Raw genomic sequence first — 18475 nt, forward strand, 5'->3', positions numbered from 1 at the left:
TCTTTAACAGCTATAGGTGCACAAGTAATTGTTTCCAACGCTAAATCATACCACAAGTAAGACATTTGTTCATAATGTTTAGAGATATTTGTTGATAAACTGATTTTCATTTAGAATTCTGCTTTTTGTACTTTTGATGAATTTTATGATGTAGCCCAGCTAAGTACCAGCGGGCATCTTAGAACCCGAATGAACTGGTTGTCTATGTCAAGTCAAAACACTATCGCCATGGATTCACCTTTCCGACCAATGGAGCAATAAGGAATCCATGCTTCTTGTCATAACTTGAGGTTTTGAGCTTTTAAGTTTTAAGTGTTGAAAAACATCTTCGCAAAACAAAACTCTGTTATTTCACATACAAGAAGATGCATGCGCATGCGTATCTGCTATTTCCATGTACCATCTAAAGTTAGCCACTGTGAAGTGGGCACACTGTATCAGTATCTGGTAGGGGTGTGGAGGGGAGGGGTGGGGTTATACTTCATGACCGTTCTGAAATTTTAGCCGGAGTCTAAAACACTTCACTATAAAAATGATAATCAACAAGCTAGACGTCGAGAACTGCGTGTATTAAGAGCGGCTGCCTGTAAGAATCGAGAACTGCATTTCAGCGACCCCTTGGTCGAATTTCTGATATTTCGCCTGAAGGTACCCTTGGATTAACTACTTTCGAGAACCTTATTCTAAAGTTCCAAGGTATTTTACTTTTTGAGAAAATTGCGAGAGTTTGAAATGCGGCCTAGGTGCGGTCACGGGCCGATGAAAACCGCGAAAATTTAGGTCAAAGGACGAAGCCCCGTTCACGGTGTAAAATAACCCAATGTACTTGAAACTTTACACAAACCTAGACCAACCATTTCACAAGAAAATTAATACAATAAACATTCCAAACTCGCTGGCTGCTTTCCAAAGCATGCAGATTTGGGTACGCTACTCAAAATGGCCTCGAAACCAATGCCTATTTTCATTAAATTAAATATCATATCTCGAAAGACGAAGAAAAGAACTTTATTTGTTCCAAGTTTCAAGCTCTGATTCAAACTCTTTCTCACTCAAGGAAGATCGAATATGCGTGCGATACTTGCGGCTCGCAATTTACGTCACGAATTATGAGATCAGAACCGATTCACAAACACTTGAAATCTGGAGCCCGTGAACGTTTCCAAACATCACATATTGGGCCCTAAAACTAATCAGACTGACTGAAGACAGCCATTCAATGTTTTTCGATCCCAGATTTCTTTCCTATTCTCCTCTAAAATAATATAGTTATTCCGGTCAATTAGCGTATGAAACATGTGCAACAAATTTGCATTACATTTCGATGTTGCGGGAAAAAGTAGTGGAAATCAAACTTAACAGCTCCTTTATCTTCTTAAATGAAGCGGTCGATCAGTAAAATGGAGAAAAAACGTATGACTTTGTTCCTGCCGTGTTGTTTTGAGTATTCGTTTTTAGCAGCGACGGCCCAAATCAATAAGCCAGTGTGACACTGGACAACTGTAACTCGATATTCACTTCGCTGATGTGAGTAACGCGCACGTGATCCTGGCCAGGCAATCCTGCGCGTACAGGGCGCTTTTAGAAACTGTAAATAGTGAAAATTACTGCTTGTGGGCCAAGCTACGACTACCCTGGTGATGAAAACCTTGTCAAGCTAAAAGACTGTACAAGAGATGCGAGAGCCCATCTTGCCAGCTTTGGTTGTTTTATTTTGGCGAAAAAAAATCAAGTTTTCGTGTCATTTCGTTTTTTAACTTACAGTTTTACAGACCCTGGACCTCGATTTTTTCGCGAAAAAAAAAAAAAAAAAAGAAAAACATAACCACCATCCTCACAGTTAAAAATATGAAATCTGTATATTTGAGAGCATAGTATAGTAGTGAATTTCTCACCGACCACCAACCCGACCTCCCCTCTCCCCCTAGCTATAAGAGTCAATAATACTGTGGTTATTGTTCACTTTCCTAGACTGTTTTCTCGCTGCTCCTGCCAGTTTTTTTCAATTGCGTTAAAAGAATAATAACAGGAAATCTGAAATTGGAAAATGTATAGACGAAATACGACCCTCACCCGCAAGTGCTAGTAATAAGGTAGTTACGGCCGTCACCCGCTTGCGCTAGTAATTAGTTATTTTTCGTGGCCATCATCAGACAGACCAGGGCTGGCAATATTCCTATCTTCTCGGAAATTTAAAGAAACTGGCAGGAAAAACGAGAAACCGGTTTAGGAAAGTAAACAATAAGCACAATTGACGCTTATCGCCAGGGGGGATGGGGATGGGGGTGGGGGAGGTCGGGTTGGTCGGTGGGGAATTCACTACTCCGATACCCTCAAAGTTAAAATTTTGTATTTTTAATTGTGGGGATGGTGGTTATGGATTTTTTTTTTTTTTTGCAAAAAATCGACATTCCAGGATCTGCATTACTGTATTAAAGTAAAAAAAACAAAACAAAAACTGACACCAATGCTTGAACGTCGAGTTTTTTCGCAGAAAAAAACCAAAGCTGGAAAGGTGGGCTCTCAGATCAGTCTTGTACAATCTTTAAGCTTGACAAGGTCATCAAACCCAGGGTAGTTATAACTTGGCCCTCAAGCGGAACTTTTCCAAAAGCGCCCTGAACGCGCAAGTGCCTGGCCAGGATCACGTGCGCGTTACCCACATCAACGAAATGAATATCGAGTTACAGTTGTCCAGTGTCACACTGGCTTATTGATTTGGGCCGTCGCTGTGAAAAAGGAATACTCAAAACAACACGGCAGGAACAAAGTCACACGTTTTTCTCCATTTTACTGATCGACCGCTTCATTTAAGAAGATAAAGGAGCTGTAAAGTTTGATTTCCACTACTTTTTCGTGCGACATCGAAATGGTATGCAAATTTGTTGCACATGTTTCATAGGCTAATTGACCGGAATAACTATATTATTTTAGAGAAGAATAGAAGAGAAATCTATGATCGAAAAACATTGAATGGCTGTCTTCAGTCAGTCTGATTAGTTTTAGGGCCCAATATGTGATGTTTGGAAACATTCATGGGCTCCAGATGTCAAGTGTTTGTGAATCGGTTCTGATCTCGTAATTCGTGACGTAAATTGCGAGCCGCAAGTATCGCACGCATATTCGATCTTCCTTGAGTAGGAAAGAGTTTGAATCAGAGCTTGAAACTTGGAACAAATAAAGTTCTTTTCTTCGTCTTTCGAGATATGAGATTTAATTTAGAGAAAATTACATACCAGAAACACTTTTATTTTAATGAAAATAGGCATTGGTTTCGAGGCCATTTTGAGTAGCGTACCCAAATCTGCATGCTTTGGAAAGCAGCCAGCGAGTTTGGAATGTTTATTGTATTAATTTTCTTGTGAGATGGTTGGTCTGGGTTTGTGTAAAGTTTCAAGTACATTGGGTTATTTTACACCGTGAACGGGGCTTCGTCCTTTGACCTAAATTTTCGCGGTTTTCATCGGCCCGTGACCGCACCTAGGCCGCATTTCAAACTCTCGCAATTTTCTCAAAAAATAAAATACCTTGGAACTTTAAAATATGAATTTTGAAAGTAGTTAATCCAAGGGTATCTTCAGGCGAAATATCAGAAATTCGACCAAGGGGTCGCTGAAATGCAGTTCTCGATTGTTGCAGGCAGCCGCTCTTAAGGCTTTTTTTATGGAAATGAATTTTGTTTACACGAATAAATATATCTCGCGATAATAAGTCTCGATTACCAGGCGCTGTTCGGGAAATGAGTACTCTGACAGTGGCAGCCATCGACAGCTGTTACGGTCTTGTTAGGCGTCATCAGCGTGGCATAGCCGTCGGGCACCGAACGACCATGGCCAGAAGGCCGTGTAGCAGTCACCCTTTACTGCTGAAGTGGTTGTAAAACACAGTCACCTTTGTGACCGCGCTGACCTGGACACTAGTTTTGTCAATTTTGAAAAACGTCCACCTCAACACGAAATCAAAAGTACGCGTCGAATACACCTAAATCCGCTTCAATCTTCCCAGTGTTTTATTGGATTTTCAATCTTTTACTGGAAACCTGTTTCTGAGTATGCTTTTGCTCATCCTATGGTATTATTTTATCATATTTGGTTAAAAACAGTGTGGATCGCGTCTCCAACGGAACATGAAAAGAAGAGGTGGGAAAAGTGAAGGCGCCGGGCGGAAGAAATCGGCTGCGTTGACCAATATAACGAGAGAAATCAATCAAAAACACTGGAGAACAAATCTCCATTATATATATTTGGAAAATCGCATTTTCTCTACCTGGCGAAAGCTTCGTCCGCGCAGGGAATCTTCGTAAACGATTAGAACTTCGCGTCATTATTAGTTGCTCTGTTTGGAGCTCAGACGAAGACAAGCTTCGGTACACAGTCGATCATCTCCTCGACAAGGAAAACCTCTATTAGAACCTTGTTTTCTACGAGTCGAGCAAGCGTTCTTGTAGTGACATGGGTTTGGTTCCTAAATTTAGATAACGGAGAAGTTGTAGAAACGAAATTATAATAAACGCAAAATATATGATTGAAAGCAGAAATAAATAAAGCTTACCGGTAGTTTCGCTACAAAGTCGTTTCGCTACACTGCAGTTCAGGCGATTCGCTAATATTTGAAATCAATTTGCTTCTTATGCAAACACTGTGAAACGTAGAAACAGCTAAGATAATTTTTCACACGACCGGATACCGAAATAAAGAATTAAATGATTCTTCGACTTCATAGGTATTCGTTGACGTTTGGCTTTCCCTGGACAAGTCCATTGATGAGTAAATTCTCCATGGTATCAAGAAAATGAGTTTTTTAATATAACATTAGGTCTATAATCACTACAATAATTTTGACTGGCAAACACTTCGACTCGACAAGGTTTGTGTAGATTTTTCACAGGATGCGCTTCTCAGTGCGAGACTTGAGGATGAAGTGGGATATGCAAATCAGCTAAGAAATGGTATCTAATGCGCATGTGCACCAGGTGACTGTGTCCTTTTAAGCGAAAGCTCCACAGCACGCATGTGGTAGAGGTTGGCTGGGAACCGCACAGGAGTTCTCCCACGGCATGCGCTGGGAAGGTGGATCGCCGGGTCTTTACGGCCATCGGTTTGTCAGTAAAATAAATAAGACAATCAATTAAAGCAAGTGACACACTCCCACGGCCAGGCCAGTACCTTACGCATGCGCACAGCCATATCATCCATATCATATCATATCATTCTCAAAGAAAAAAGAAAAAAAAGAGGGAGAGAAATCGCCAAAAATTTAAGTTCACTGAAGGCTCTGTTACTGTAATGATTTTCTTTAACGAAGTGTATGTCCGTGTTGTATCACTGAAAGAGCCTCAGGGAAACGATAATAACATCTTCATCAGTGGGGAAACGTGCTTTTAATATTTGAATTCTACGGGTGAATTCTAAAGCGTCATTGAAATCGGCAAACTTTTAGACAGTACCTTAGCAGGTACGTACCTAGGCTTGGCGGGAGGGGGGATCAGAAAGAGATATTTTTTCTGCTATTTAGGAACTGATACCTTTTGGTTTGTCTGTACAAAACTGTTTTCCCTCAGCAAAATGACCAAATCTCCATTGCTGACATTTCATAAAGCGAAAGCACTAAAAAATTCCAAAGAGGGGCTTGATATAGACCCAATACATGGCAAGAGTACTTTAATGACTATGACGAAAGCTGAGGAAAGCAAAACAGGAAAGAAATTAAAATAAAGTACTTGAGCCACGCAATAATGCAAACCAAACAGGAGCCCATGGCCATGTAAGAGGGAATCCTTAATGTGGTGATTCAAATAAAATCTATACTCAGTATTTCTTTGCTATGGTGGTGCTCGATTTTGCTTTTCTTCCAGGTAAATGTTATATTGGTACCGTTGGGAACAGGTAACAAAGAGCGTGAGTATCGTCCTAATATCTCGAGCATGAAGGCCACCTTATTGATGTCAGTAACTTATCCCCGCAAGGTTAATAAACAGCTACCTCTTCTGAGTGTTAAAGAAATGTTGTTTAAACTCCAGGGCCTTAACACACTAAAGATACTATTTTAAAGTTCTTCGAGGCTAATCCTGAAACGAAATACATAGAAAGACATTAAAAAATGATCAGCAAATTGGAGTTGATGTATTGTTGTTTCAATGACATTTATCTACTGCCTGGGGTGGTTTTACCAACATTAAACAAATATGTACATACGCTCTTACTCTAATAGTAATGTTAAAAAATACATGAGAGGATCAGCTTTTCTTTACCCTATAAGCATTATTAACAACGTCACTGGTAAGATACTTCAGTCTTGTAGCATTCTTGTAGCTGCAAACCATAAGTTCTTGTTGTAAGGAACTTCCTAAATTCGCTTTTGAACAGTCCTTGGCTGTGCAAGTTTCCTAGTCCGTGAGCTGTCTTCAGCGTGGAAACGGACCAGTTTAAAATAATTGTTAGGTTTGTTAGCAGAATTACATCTGCCGCTCAGTTAACGTAAGGTACAAGTATATCTGGATGTTCTCCTGATAAGCGATGATGCAGCTATGTAGGTCGTTCAGTGTCTTTGCATTCGGTTAACTTGTTGCAATTGTCTGTGCCACTACTTAGACTTTAGATTTTCCAGACGGAGTATAACCAGGAGTATAAACACGTTTCATAATCTCATGATCCGGAATGCACCGAAGGGCTTTTATAATTCCCTGTCTTCAAGAACTTCAATTCTTATTGTGTGCCCAGAAATGCTGTAAACTTGTGTTGTCTTGAAGAATGTGGTTCAGAACTCTCAGATATTCGGCCTCGCGTATTTTTCTTGCGTTATGATAGAAACTTAGCTCCTCTTTCATACCACCATCAGGGCTAAACAAATCGTTTTTCTGATCATCTGTTGGTTGCTTCTCAGTTGCAGACGTCCGTCTTCCTTTGAAAAGAGCACTCAGTCTGTTGGGCTGGGAGTATCTTTTCACAGAGAGCCTCATGTTGCAATAAGACAAGTTTACTTAAACGGGTGCTTTGTCTTAATTCAGGTTTATCGAGGACTGCGAGAAACGTTCTTCAGATGCAATTTTTGATAACTTTTACTTGACACTCACTTGACAGGAACAAGATACTGTAAATTATATCCCAGCACGCGGATTATCATGTTTCATTTTAAAGTTGAAACAGTTTCAATGTCTCGATATCGTTCCATCTGCTAATGTCTACTTCGTTCTACAGGAACTTCATGAGCAAACTGGCATCAATTCTGAATAAAATAATCTCACCTGTCGAGCTTCAAGGAATCAACCATTGATGGCAAGGACTTAAAAGGTCCCTTAAAAGTGTTTTAATCACGTGCAGGGCAATGTTTCAAATTCCAAGAAGATTTCGGTGTTTATATCGATAAGACGTTACCGTCGGCTGTGTTTCCTGATATGACAACTGATTGTGACTCGGTTGAGAGATCATGGCAAACAAGAATGGAAATCATTGTGCATCGACAGGCAGGTTATTAAATGCTATTGTCTTCGTGTATGATTCACGTGCAGGTTAGACAAGGCTGTGGCATTTTGCCATTGATGTCGCGATGCGATATATGCCTTTGTTTAGCATTTCCATCATATGAATCAACAGAGAGAATCGACTCAGGAAATTAATCAAATTCAGGCAGGGCAATTAAATGACCGCACTGCCCCTCAAGTAGAGTATTGAAAATAGCAACACCAACTAAAGCTGGACGAACAGTGCACGAACGCCGAGGGAGCTAATAAACTTTTTTGTACAAGCGCAAAAAAAATGAGTGAATGACGGCGAGACCAACTGAACACCGAAGGAATGGGAAATAAAGAATTATTAATGACCTGGAATGAATTGTTGCGAGCACTGAAACAATAATGTGATAATCAACAATTATTCCACGATTGCGCGTTGGATATGAGATGATATAGGCGCGTAGAGCCGAGTTGGCTATAATCAGCTCATATTGAACAAGCGTGAGTGGAATAATTGTTTTATTAAAAACAATCAAGAAATATTGCTAGATTTTGCAGATTTCGCTTTGCAAGTACAATTAAAAGACAATTTAATGGTCTCTATTTCTCGGGCATGGTATAATGGCTCATATACCATGGCCGCTAAGCCAATCAAATCGCTTGAATTGCATTATACAATGATCCAGTTTTAAATAATATGACTTATTCACTTAGGACGAATATTCCTTGCTGTTTGTTTCATGTTACGAAAACGTTGAATGAAGCAACAAGCGGAATTATTAAAACAAAACAAAAACAAAAGTTTATCTTCTCTACTGTACGTTTGCTGCTGTCGTGTTTTGGGCCCTAAAAAATAAAGAAATAAACGAACAGGCGTAATCAAGCATTTATAAATGAACTGATATTGTTTTTAAAATTGGTGTTTATGTCACCCCTTCGTTAAATCCTCAATGATGGTTTTTGTCAGATCCGGAAGCAGGTAGAGCAAAATGAAGGAAATACATTCAAATGCCAATTACTGAAAAAAAAAACCTCCACACAAAAAATCAAAACCGAAAAAAAAAAAAAAAAAGTTAAAAAAAAAACCTAAAGAGAAAAAAATGCTGGTACTAATAACACTTAGGGTAGAAAAACATGATATCCGTGACACTAATGCAATCAGATGAATTTTACTGGGTAAACAGGGTAGAATTTACTTTTTCCGGATATTTTACAGGGTTGGTGTTTAAACAGATGTAAGCCTTCCAATATTGTATAACAACAACGACTTGTTATCTAACGACAAATCACGCTCGCTTAGAGTTGTTTTAAGTTTAGCTGGCACCTGTGTTTGCCTTCTGACAAATTTCCATTTAAAATGAGGAACACAGAGGAAATTTAATTTCAAAAGGCGTCCGTATAATAACAGAGATAAGGCTGAGTAAACTGAAATGACTCTAAGTCATGGCATTTGACGAGAAAACGAGAGGCAAATTAGCATTGAGGGTTCATATTAAATAAATGGAAGGCACATGTTTGTTCATTTTGAATTTTCTCACAAATATATGTCTTGTTCGGCTCAACTTACAAAACGTTTTGAATCAGTGTTGTTACGCATTCAAAGTGATAGTTTCGTATCACGCTACCAAGCCTAGACGCACCCAATTGATTTGGGAGAAATATTCTTGTCAATGGCACGTAATAAGGTAAGGAAAAAATGTTTGTATTTTTCAGTGAGTGACACCGGCATACTCGGAAATAGGAAATCTGAGTGCTCCTATCAGGAGTCGAACATAAGACCTTCCGATTGCTAGTTCCACACCGTCACTAAAACAAAAATTCGTACCCCAAGTGCAATAGTTTGTATCATGCATTTGGAATGCCACCTTGATATTCATATTGAATAATTAAAAAACAAAAAAAAAAAAGAAAAAGAAAAAAAAAACAAACAGTAATGGAGTATAAGAAAAAGTAAGGAAAAAAATGAGGAGGCGACAAATCATAGGAAAAATATTTTTAAGGATTATGGCCGAGGAAACCCTTGTGCATTGTTACATAACTATTTTATAATAATAGTTTTCTTTAACAAATTATTTCTTATGCACAATTAGCCACAAACAGTTATGGTTTGTCACTCCTTAGGTCAGCCTTAGTTTTGGAGCAACATTCAAAGCATCTCATGAATTAAGCAACATAAGTTAGTGTATGGTTTGCCTTATTCTCCTAGCAAATGTTAAGTAATGTTGCAATGCGGGTAGGACCGGAAAGGGGTACCTTGATTACACTTAGCACTTAAATTTTTGGCTTTGTGACATCCACCAGTTGAATTTTACGTTTGGTTCATCTACTGAGTTGATAACTAAAGGTAAATTGGCCACCGTAAAGAGATTCGGGTGCTGACGCTTGAATCGTCAGCGCTCCAATCTCTTTACGGTGGCCAATTTACCTTTCGTCATCAACTCTGTTGACAAACCAAACATTCGTTTCTACTCCCCACAGACGCATCACCACAGTTTCTTTAGAATTTAACACCCTTATCCAGTTACATTTTGGACTCTTTAACATCTAACAGTAAAAAAAATCCATTGTAACATTAAATTTGATACAAATAAAAACTAAAAAATGTCTCCAGCACAGTAACAGAATGGAGGCCGTCATTTGTCAGTTGATGTGATCCCGAATAAAGGGGTGAGCTTAGTTTAATATCAGAATGATATCCACAAAGTTAATTTATTACCGATTGTTATACCCTTGGCTTCTTTTAGTTGCTTTATTTTTTTTCATGGGATATCATTATCAGCAGAAACCAATATAATTATTAAATAAATGGCAGCCCTGTTTAATTTACATAAATCACGAAGTTTTTCACCGGCAGTATTCGTTATGCCTTCACAGATGAGAACTTTTTCCAAGTGTATTGCGACATTTCAATCTGGCGCGAGCTTAAAATCTCGGTTTATTTTGAGACTCGGTGATTTACCAAGAGCCAGAGAATACAATGCTAAATAACTATTTTTCTTGCGATAAACCCTCCAACTGACACTTGGTAGTATTTTTTCCTGGAAACAATTAAAATCAGAATGTTGACGAATTTAAAAGTAAACGCTAAAAATAAAGAAAAAAATAATATTACACAGGGGGACCCCTTCCAGACCCTCTTAAAAAGTGTGAGGCATGACTTAAGCAAATTTCCATTTAAAATTTTGACAACACCTTTCTTGCGAGGATGGTGTTAGGATGAACCAAAAAAGGCAATTTAACTTGCAGTCCAGGAACAGCAACCGGTTTAACGCAGGGGCCGACAGAGAATGACGGAACAGAAATATTTCTTCGAATTGCAACGTGAGAAATGAATAATATTTTTAGTTAAAGGGGCACTGTCACGGCAATTTTACTATATTTTCGTCAAAATGGCTCAAATATTCCACAAAGAACCCTTTTTCTAGCATGAAATTGCTGTTAGCGCACCTGGAAGAAAATTTTAAGAGATTTATCCGGGGAAGAACAAACTATAAGCAGTTTTTGGCGACTTCTCTACAATACACAGGATGAACTTGAAAAAATTGGCCAAGTCAGTTTTGAAGATTAGAGGTCATTTTTACTTACCTAGTAGGCTCTCTTATTGATTTTTCCATATAATTCTTCCAAAGTAGCAAAAACAGCAAAAACAATACAGTAAAAACAGGAAAAATGGGAGTACAAAAATATATGTACACTATTTAAAAGTGATACTTCCTGTTGAAAGAATTGCTCTTACTTAACATAAAATAAAATCGTGCGGCCAGACCGTTGCAAGACCCTCGCGGTGCTTCGAAATATACAGATAAGGAGCCTCAACCTTTGCATGAAATTTACAAAAGAATGTGGTTCGAAAATTGTACGTATGTTCAATAGCTTTAATAAAACTGTACAGCCTTCAAATGGCGATATAATAAACTACGCTAAATCACAGAAAATGTGTCATATAGGTGGCTCTCAATGATGGCTAATCAGCTCGTAGATTTATTAAACTGTCTTGATCTAAAAGTATTTTAATAGCTTTTAAAAATGTGAGAGCAAAGCATTAAAAATAAGACAATCAGTATTTTGCAGCCGTGTTATGCAAAATAATTGAAAAAACTTAGCATTTAGAAAATGAAATCAGCAAATGGCATTTTGCTATGTTTTTTACATTTGTCCCATTAGCTTGCTCATTCCTTCATCTTCGATCAATAGTAGATCAACAGGTTTTTGAAATTATCGAGGAAGGGTGTAGACAAAACCTGGACCCCCCCCCCCCCCCTCCTTCTGGACCTCCTTCCTGGACTCCTTTCTGGACCCCCTTCTGGACCCCTCAAATTTTCGGAAAAAATAAAAAATAAAATAAAATTATTAAAATACATAAGAAAATTTTAAGTAAAAGCATAACACTTACTGCTTGGTATCCACGAAGATTTCTTCGATTCATCGTGCAGCTTAAAAACGCTTCACTACCGTCTTTAAAGTTCTTAGTTTCACAGGTAATTCTCTAGTGAAGTTGAAATTCGTTCTTGACAGCCGCCTACTCCAGTAATTGCCTCCGAAATCGTCCCATAACTGTCGAGCCGATCTCCCGCCATTTTGTTCCGCCATCTTGTTTTTTCCGCTTACAGCTTACCGCTTACGAATGAGCCGTTACCTTGACGATCGTAGCCCTGTATTTCACATTTATGAGTTGAAATAAACTTTTTTTTGCTGTTACTGTCAGTATTCCCTTTTGTTTTTCAATGGATACTCAGTCCCCTTTGAAATTGCATGGACCGATTTTGGACCCGCAAAAATCTGCATGAATAGGCCTTACGCTACCCCATACCAATACCCGGACAGGTTTCACTCAGGGCACCTATTCTGCAAGATGGGTGCAATTTTTGGACCAGCACCGTGTAAACACCTTGACCAGTTCTGTTTTCATACCAGTTGCAAACATAGTGTACCAGTGTTGTGTGAACAGGGTAACCTGCGTGCCTAAAAAGCAGAGAAAGGAAAGTTCGGATCCATGCTCATTCCGCACGTACTTGGCGCGAATCACCCTTTTTGCTTTTCCTTTCGGCGCCATCCACCAAGATTAGTGCCGGAACAGGTAAAACAAATTGTACGGATCATGTAGGTCAGTTTTCTTTTTCTTCACTTTCTTAGAACAGAAAGATCAGCAGTTTTGGTATGGATGAATACCCATATGGCATGAAAAAATATCAGCTGAAGAATATGCTCTACGAGAGCAAGGCTAAAAAGAATGGCATGGTAATTAGTTACTTAATCGTCATGTGATTTAGGCTTACACCCGGAGTAGGAGTGCACTAACTGCGAGTCAACTGCGATGATCACATCTTCATTTCAGATAGGTTTCTATTGTTTATAGTAATGAGCCACAGACTCGTTACTCATAACACATTACTATGTACGTTAACTGTAATTTTACAGTGTAAGTTTTACAAAGACGTTGCCTTTTTCTTTTCTGGGGGAAAGATTCGATGCTAAACCCGGCGTTCCTCACTCCAGCCTGGGGCCCGATTTTCGGGTCTTTTGACAAATGCCAGTACGAGGTACTAGCTGGTCAGCGGAAAAATCAAGATGGCGGAACAAACTGGCGGGAGATCGGCTCGACAGTTATGGGACGATTTCGGAGGCAATTACTGGAGTAGCCGGCTGTCAAGAACGAATTTCAACTTCACTGGAGAATTACCTGTGAAACTACGAACTTATGAGACGGTAGTAAAGCGTTTTTAAGCTGCACGATGAATCGAAGAAACCTTCGTGGATACCAAGCAGTAAGTGTAATGTTTTTACTAAAATTTTCTTATGTATTTTAATAATTTTATTTTATTTTTTATTTTTTCAGAAATTTTGAGGGGTCCAGAAAGGGGTCCAAAAGGGGGTCCAGAAAGGGGTCCAGAAGGAGGGGGGGGGGGGGGGGGTCCAAGTTTTGTTTACACCCATCGAGGAAGCAGCAACATACTCGGTATGGAAAAATCATTTGCCCAGGAACCTTGATTAACAACTCGATCTCGCCATGGATCGAACGATATCTTCCATTCGTGTATCGATATGGTATCCGCTGGTATGGTATACATTCCGTTCACTGGCTTTACAATAAATACTTTACAGAGCGAACAATTTCCAAAATATTGGTACGCTTTTGAATTGATTTGAAAATAGACGGTGGAGGGTATGGAGGAAACGAACTAATAACTTGTCAATAGGCTAAACTTTGGAATCTTTTTTTGGTTGCATATCAACATTCTAGCATTTGAAAGTTAGGATCCCTTTCCCTGAATTCTCTTCACCTAACAGTAAATTTTAAGGGACTTGCTTCATGACCATTTCACGCAGATTACACCTGTCGGTTTCAATTTGCTGCCTTCGTGTTAAATAACTTTGAAATTCCAGCATTGTTCTCGAAAGATTTTAAATTGAACGGCTATTTTTGTACGGACCGTTAAACTCGGAAATCGACCTTCCCTCGCTGCTTATCAAACACTCGCTATCAGAAAGAAAAGTTGAGAGAACTTGCTTTCTGGCAAGAATTGAACTACTTTAGTAAAGCAGATATGAACATAGGGCAAACCAGGCACCAACATTTTGAGACTGTTTGCCTCTCTGCGCATTCACGGTTCTCTATTTGCATCCAAAGACTTTGCCTGTCCGCGGACTGATGGATCTTCATAGCGACTTTGTCAGTTGTTTTAAATGCTTCTAATATTTCATGGTTGTATTATGGTTGCGTACTGTGGGGTAATAACTCAATGAAAATCCGCCTTATGATGTTGTGAGACTACAATATAAGGTAGCACGAATAATTAATGATGTTCCTATTCACGACCATATCCGGCCCCATCGCTATGTTAATCTTCGTCTTTTGAATTAAATTATATACTTTTCTTTTACTTTACAATCATATTTACGACATCAAATCATCAAATGTTTCGATCCCCTTTATATCTGAGCAACATAATTATGCTACTCATAGCGCCTCCGCCGAACTGTTACACATTCCTCAGGCTCCATTTCAAATATTCTGGCAATATTACTGAATTTTTTTCCTTCTATTATTGGACGGTACTCGGTGGAATGACGTTCCTTTGTCTATTCGAACAAAGCTTCACACGAAACTAAGAAAGCTCTTTTGAAATCGTAAATCTCGCAATATTAAGTTTTGTGGCGTCTGATAGTTCGGTCATTTTCAAGTACGCGTTGCGCAAATACACAGAGTGCTGTTTTAAAATTAACAGTAAGTAAGATCAGTCATGGAAATGTATTTCGTCTAGCGTGTGTGGAATCCACGTATTATTATACAAAAAACTGATGATATCAATGGCACTTGCGTATTGAATGCTTCACGTTTAATAACACTGTTTGAAGTAAATCTGATCTTAGAGTTCATATCTTCCGCTAAGTCCTTGTTTATACTGTTAAATGCCAGAAGAAATAAAACGCTGAATCCAGGTGAAATTCAGTCTAGGCGCGCTAATCATGCCCCGACCCTGAAACAAACGCGGCTTTTGTCTTGTACACCTGGAAAATTACTGCTTCTTATGAGTGTGTTCTAGCTAAGGTCATATCTCAGCTTAACAAAACTCTGTTTGCATTAAATTGTAGCTTAGACATAATAGTATTGAATATGCGTAGCGACGATTTGTTCAGTTAAATGATTAATTTTACTGGAGCGTCTGCCGAAAATCACTGAAATTCTAACATTCTCGCACCACGAAGCTGTGTTTTGGTGCTAGTTTTTTTTGGCACGTTTCCGTTCACGGGCTGATAGTTTAATGACTAACGCATATCAGAAATTGATCTTTTCACAAATTGGAGTAGTGGTTCCATGGATTTTGAATGCTGTTTCGATTTATCGTGTCATCGAATCGATGAGTTGAGTTGATCCAGAGGTCATCATTGTAGTCCCCGTGTTAAAGTGCAGAAGGTAAATACAGTGGGAATTTACAGTTTGTATACCAGAAAAAATCTCGATGACTATAGTGTGGTATAGGGAAAAACGTCGTTGGGGCCGGAAGTGGGTATTGGCGACTGCAGGTCATTGGTTGGAGATAATTTGGTCTTACGTGCGTGTGATCATTGGCTACTGATGACATCAGTTTGGTAATATTGGTATTCAAGCCAGAGGCGTTTCGTGTCGTGCTATTTCGAGTGTGTGCAGAAATCAGTATTGGAAGTTTAATACAGAAGTTCCGCGAGCGAGGTATGAGATCTTGATTTCGCTTTTGCCTTTTCGTCTCAGAAAATGAGGAAGCCAAAATTTCAGGGAGGTATATAGCTAAGAAAACTGAGAAATTGTCCATAGACTTTGCAAGAGTTTTTCAATAAGAAACGATCTCTTGTATTTGCTGGATTGAAAGCCTCAGTCAGACCAAAACTACTGTTTCTCAGACGGAAATCACTCACTGGGTGAAAGACTCAGTCTACAAAAAAGGGCAAGATTTCCTTAGAGCCCCAACATTTATTATGTATACATTTTGCGACTCACACTCTATTCATGCTGGCCATTTTGGAAGAGGGTTAGTATGACAGTCAGGTGATGCATGTATAATTAATTATGGCGCTTTGCGGAAATCTTTTCCTAGAAAGATTTATTGGAAGATTGTAAGAGTATTTGAGATTTGAGAGAAACAAAGTAAACCAGTGAAGTAGATTTCAAGGCTTATGAGCAAAGTACACATGGTCTCTGTTTGCATAAACAGAGGTGACAAAATCTCGTGACACCATCCTGTTTAGTCTTAACTTCAATACATTAGGTTTAAAGTTAATGCTTTCAGCTTCCAGTTTCGAATATCATTAGAGAAATAAAGATCGAGCGATCTTTTGGCTTTGACTATGTTCATAAGCTGTTTATTTGTGGAAAAAATTGGAAGGAGTTGCAACGGCGCCAAATTCTTGAGTGACGAGAAACAGTATTTGGTAACTTAGCAGTTCATTGTATATTACTAATATAAGTCCGGTTCTTTCATACATTTTTAAACGTTTAAAGTGGTACCATTGAGACCTTGTTCATTTACTTAAGTTGTTTGAGCATTCTTGCGAACTTCATTATAGCAGTAAACAGAGGTTAGAAAAAACTGATTTGTTGATTAGAGGAGCGGTTAGATCTTTAAGTGTGGGTCATTTTACAGATTAATCTAAGAGGCGCTCTTTATCAATTTTTGACGTTGCCAGTTCCCTTATCAATTTATTTAATTAGGCTGGTAAATGTTCTTTGTTTTCAATATTCTTCAATATCTTTAATATTCTCACCTCGGCTAGGTGAGAAATTTGGAGATCTCACGACGACAACAACACTTATTGTACCCATAAGAAAACTTAAAGTTAATTACAAACGAATTAACTAATTGAAGCTTACGATTCCCTGAAATAAATAAGAAGCTAATAATGCTAGCGAGCCGCGTAAACAAAAGTAAATTAAATGTTGATAGCGGAAGTACAAAATGGTAATACATACTAACACTCTTACACTGATTGGCACAGACAGACACTCACACCGCTTTTTTAAGGGATATCGATGGAAAGTAGGAAGAAAGTTTTAAATTAAGTCAAACAGAGTATGTGTTTTTCACACTTGCCTAAACTGTTGTTTAGAAGTGGATTTTCAGAGTTGCTTTTTGTGCTATTTCAGAGTGCTGCCAATTCAGTACATAATGTTAAACAATTATTAGACATCCGATAAAGAGTCTGGTTGTATGTTAGATAACATTGCAGTTCGTTTCAAGCCAGCGATTGTGATGCTGCCTTTCTGAGCCAAAACTTTTGAGAAAAAGTTGTTGGAAAAATTTCAACACAAAGAACGTTTAGACAGAGAATGTTTGAATCTTATTGTGCATGTTGTGATAGAAATGTGACTCTAGAACGCATGATTTTGTTTTTGTTTTTTGACGTTTGTGACGCAAACTGCAAACGAACTTTGGTTGTGTTAACATTTCATGGCCACTGGATGTTTCAAACATCCACACACCTACTGCACCTACTACACTGACTTGTAAAAGACTGTAGAACTTTGTTAGCTGAACCGATAGTGGTCTGTAGTGAATTAATAATTCCTTTTCATTGAATTGTCTCCAGACACAGGGAGAAATGCGATCATGTTGTTTGGTTTGGTGAGTTGGCAATTCTTTTTACTCATAGACTGACAGATCCGCGTTGCGCTAAACATTCAGTTATCAAGCCCATATTACTTGCGTAATTTATAGCAAAGGTAAATGGCGATATATGGTCATACATCGATAATCTGAGACAAACGATAAGTGAATCACCAGACGGGTAAGCATCTATTTATGTGTTACTTCGACTATATTCGTCGAAGAAGGGACATATTTGTATGTTGTCCCAGCACAATTCGTTTTTTCAGCGTAATTCTGTCAACCGTTTTCCTGGTTCACCGCAATCGCGTTAGAATTTTTTTTGGATAACAAATCTCGGAAATGAGTAATGTTTACGCCTTTCAATTATAAAGGGCTTTATTATTTTAGACTATAAGAGACCACAGTGTAGCCTCTGATACTTTCCGTTGGAAATCAGCGAAAACGTGCTAAAGCTAATCTATGTCCACTGACTCTCTTGAACAACGGTAGATGAAGCTTAGCAAAATTTTCATATCTTGCCTTCGAAAAGTGTCACCCTGGACTTAGCTGCATCTTAAGTGCCTTTCGTAATTGCATTTTCTTTCATCGTATTTACTTCTTCCTCAGAAACATCGACAAATCGCTAAGCGGCCTTTTTGCAAATTAGTGCTCCCGCTATCATCACCGTGGGCGAGGTGATTATGTTGGATATGACGCAATCCTAGACCAATCAGATCAACAGAATCTCTATAATCACCTGAGTTATTACACTAATTAGCTTTATTTGCGTCTCGGAAAGCAGCGTGTAAACATTTACAATTTGCAAATTTAAAGAAATGTAACAATTTTAGAACTGAAGTCACTGTAAATTTTGTTGATTAGTTTGTTCTTTCCAGATCGGTCGTTGTTTTTCCCTTTTGATGCAAAGATTTAAATCAAGTTCATATATTGCTTTTGCAAGTCA

At 38.6% G+C, this 18475-nt stretch overlaps 1 protein-coding gene across 1 annotated transcript in view; it reads left to right on the plus strand.

Moving 5' to 3' along the window:
• Nucleotides 1-9011: 9011 nt before the first annotated feature.
• The window catches only part of LOC146489713 (uncharacterized), a 71580-nt gene continuing 62116 nt past the window's right edge, over nt 9012-18475 (plus strand). Inside the window, exon 1 of the mRNA XM_085104053.1 lies at nt 9012-9135. The gene's annotated coding sequence lies outside the window, so the exon portion shown is untranslated. The remainder of the gene's footprint in view (nt 9136-18475) is intronic.

Source organism: Pavona decussata, unplaced genomic scaffold, assembly GCF_977016875.1.
Source record: "Pavona decussata unplaced genomic scaffold, jaPavDecu1.1 SCAFFOLD_4, whole genome shotgun sequence".
NCBI lineage: Eukaryota > Metazoa > Cnidaria > Anthozoa > Scleractinia > Agariciidae > Pavona > Pavona decussata.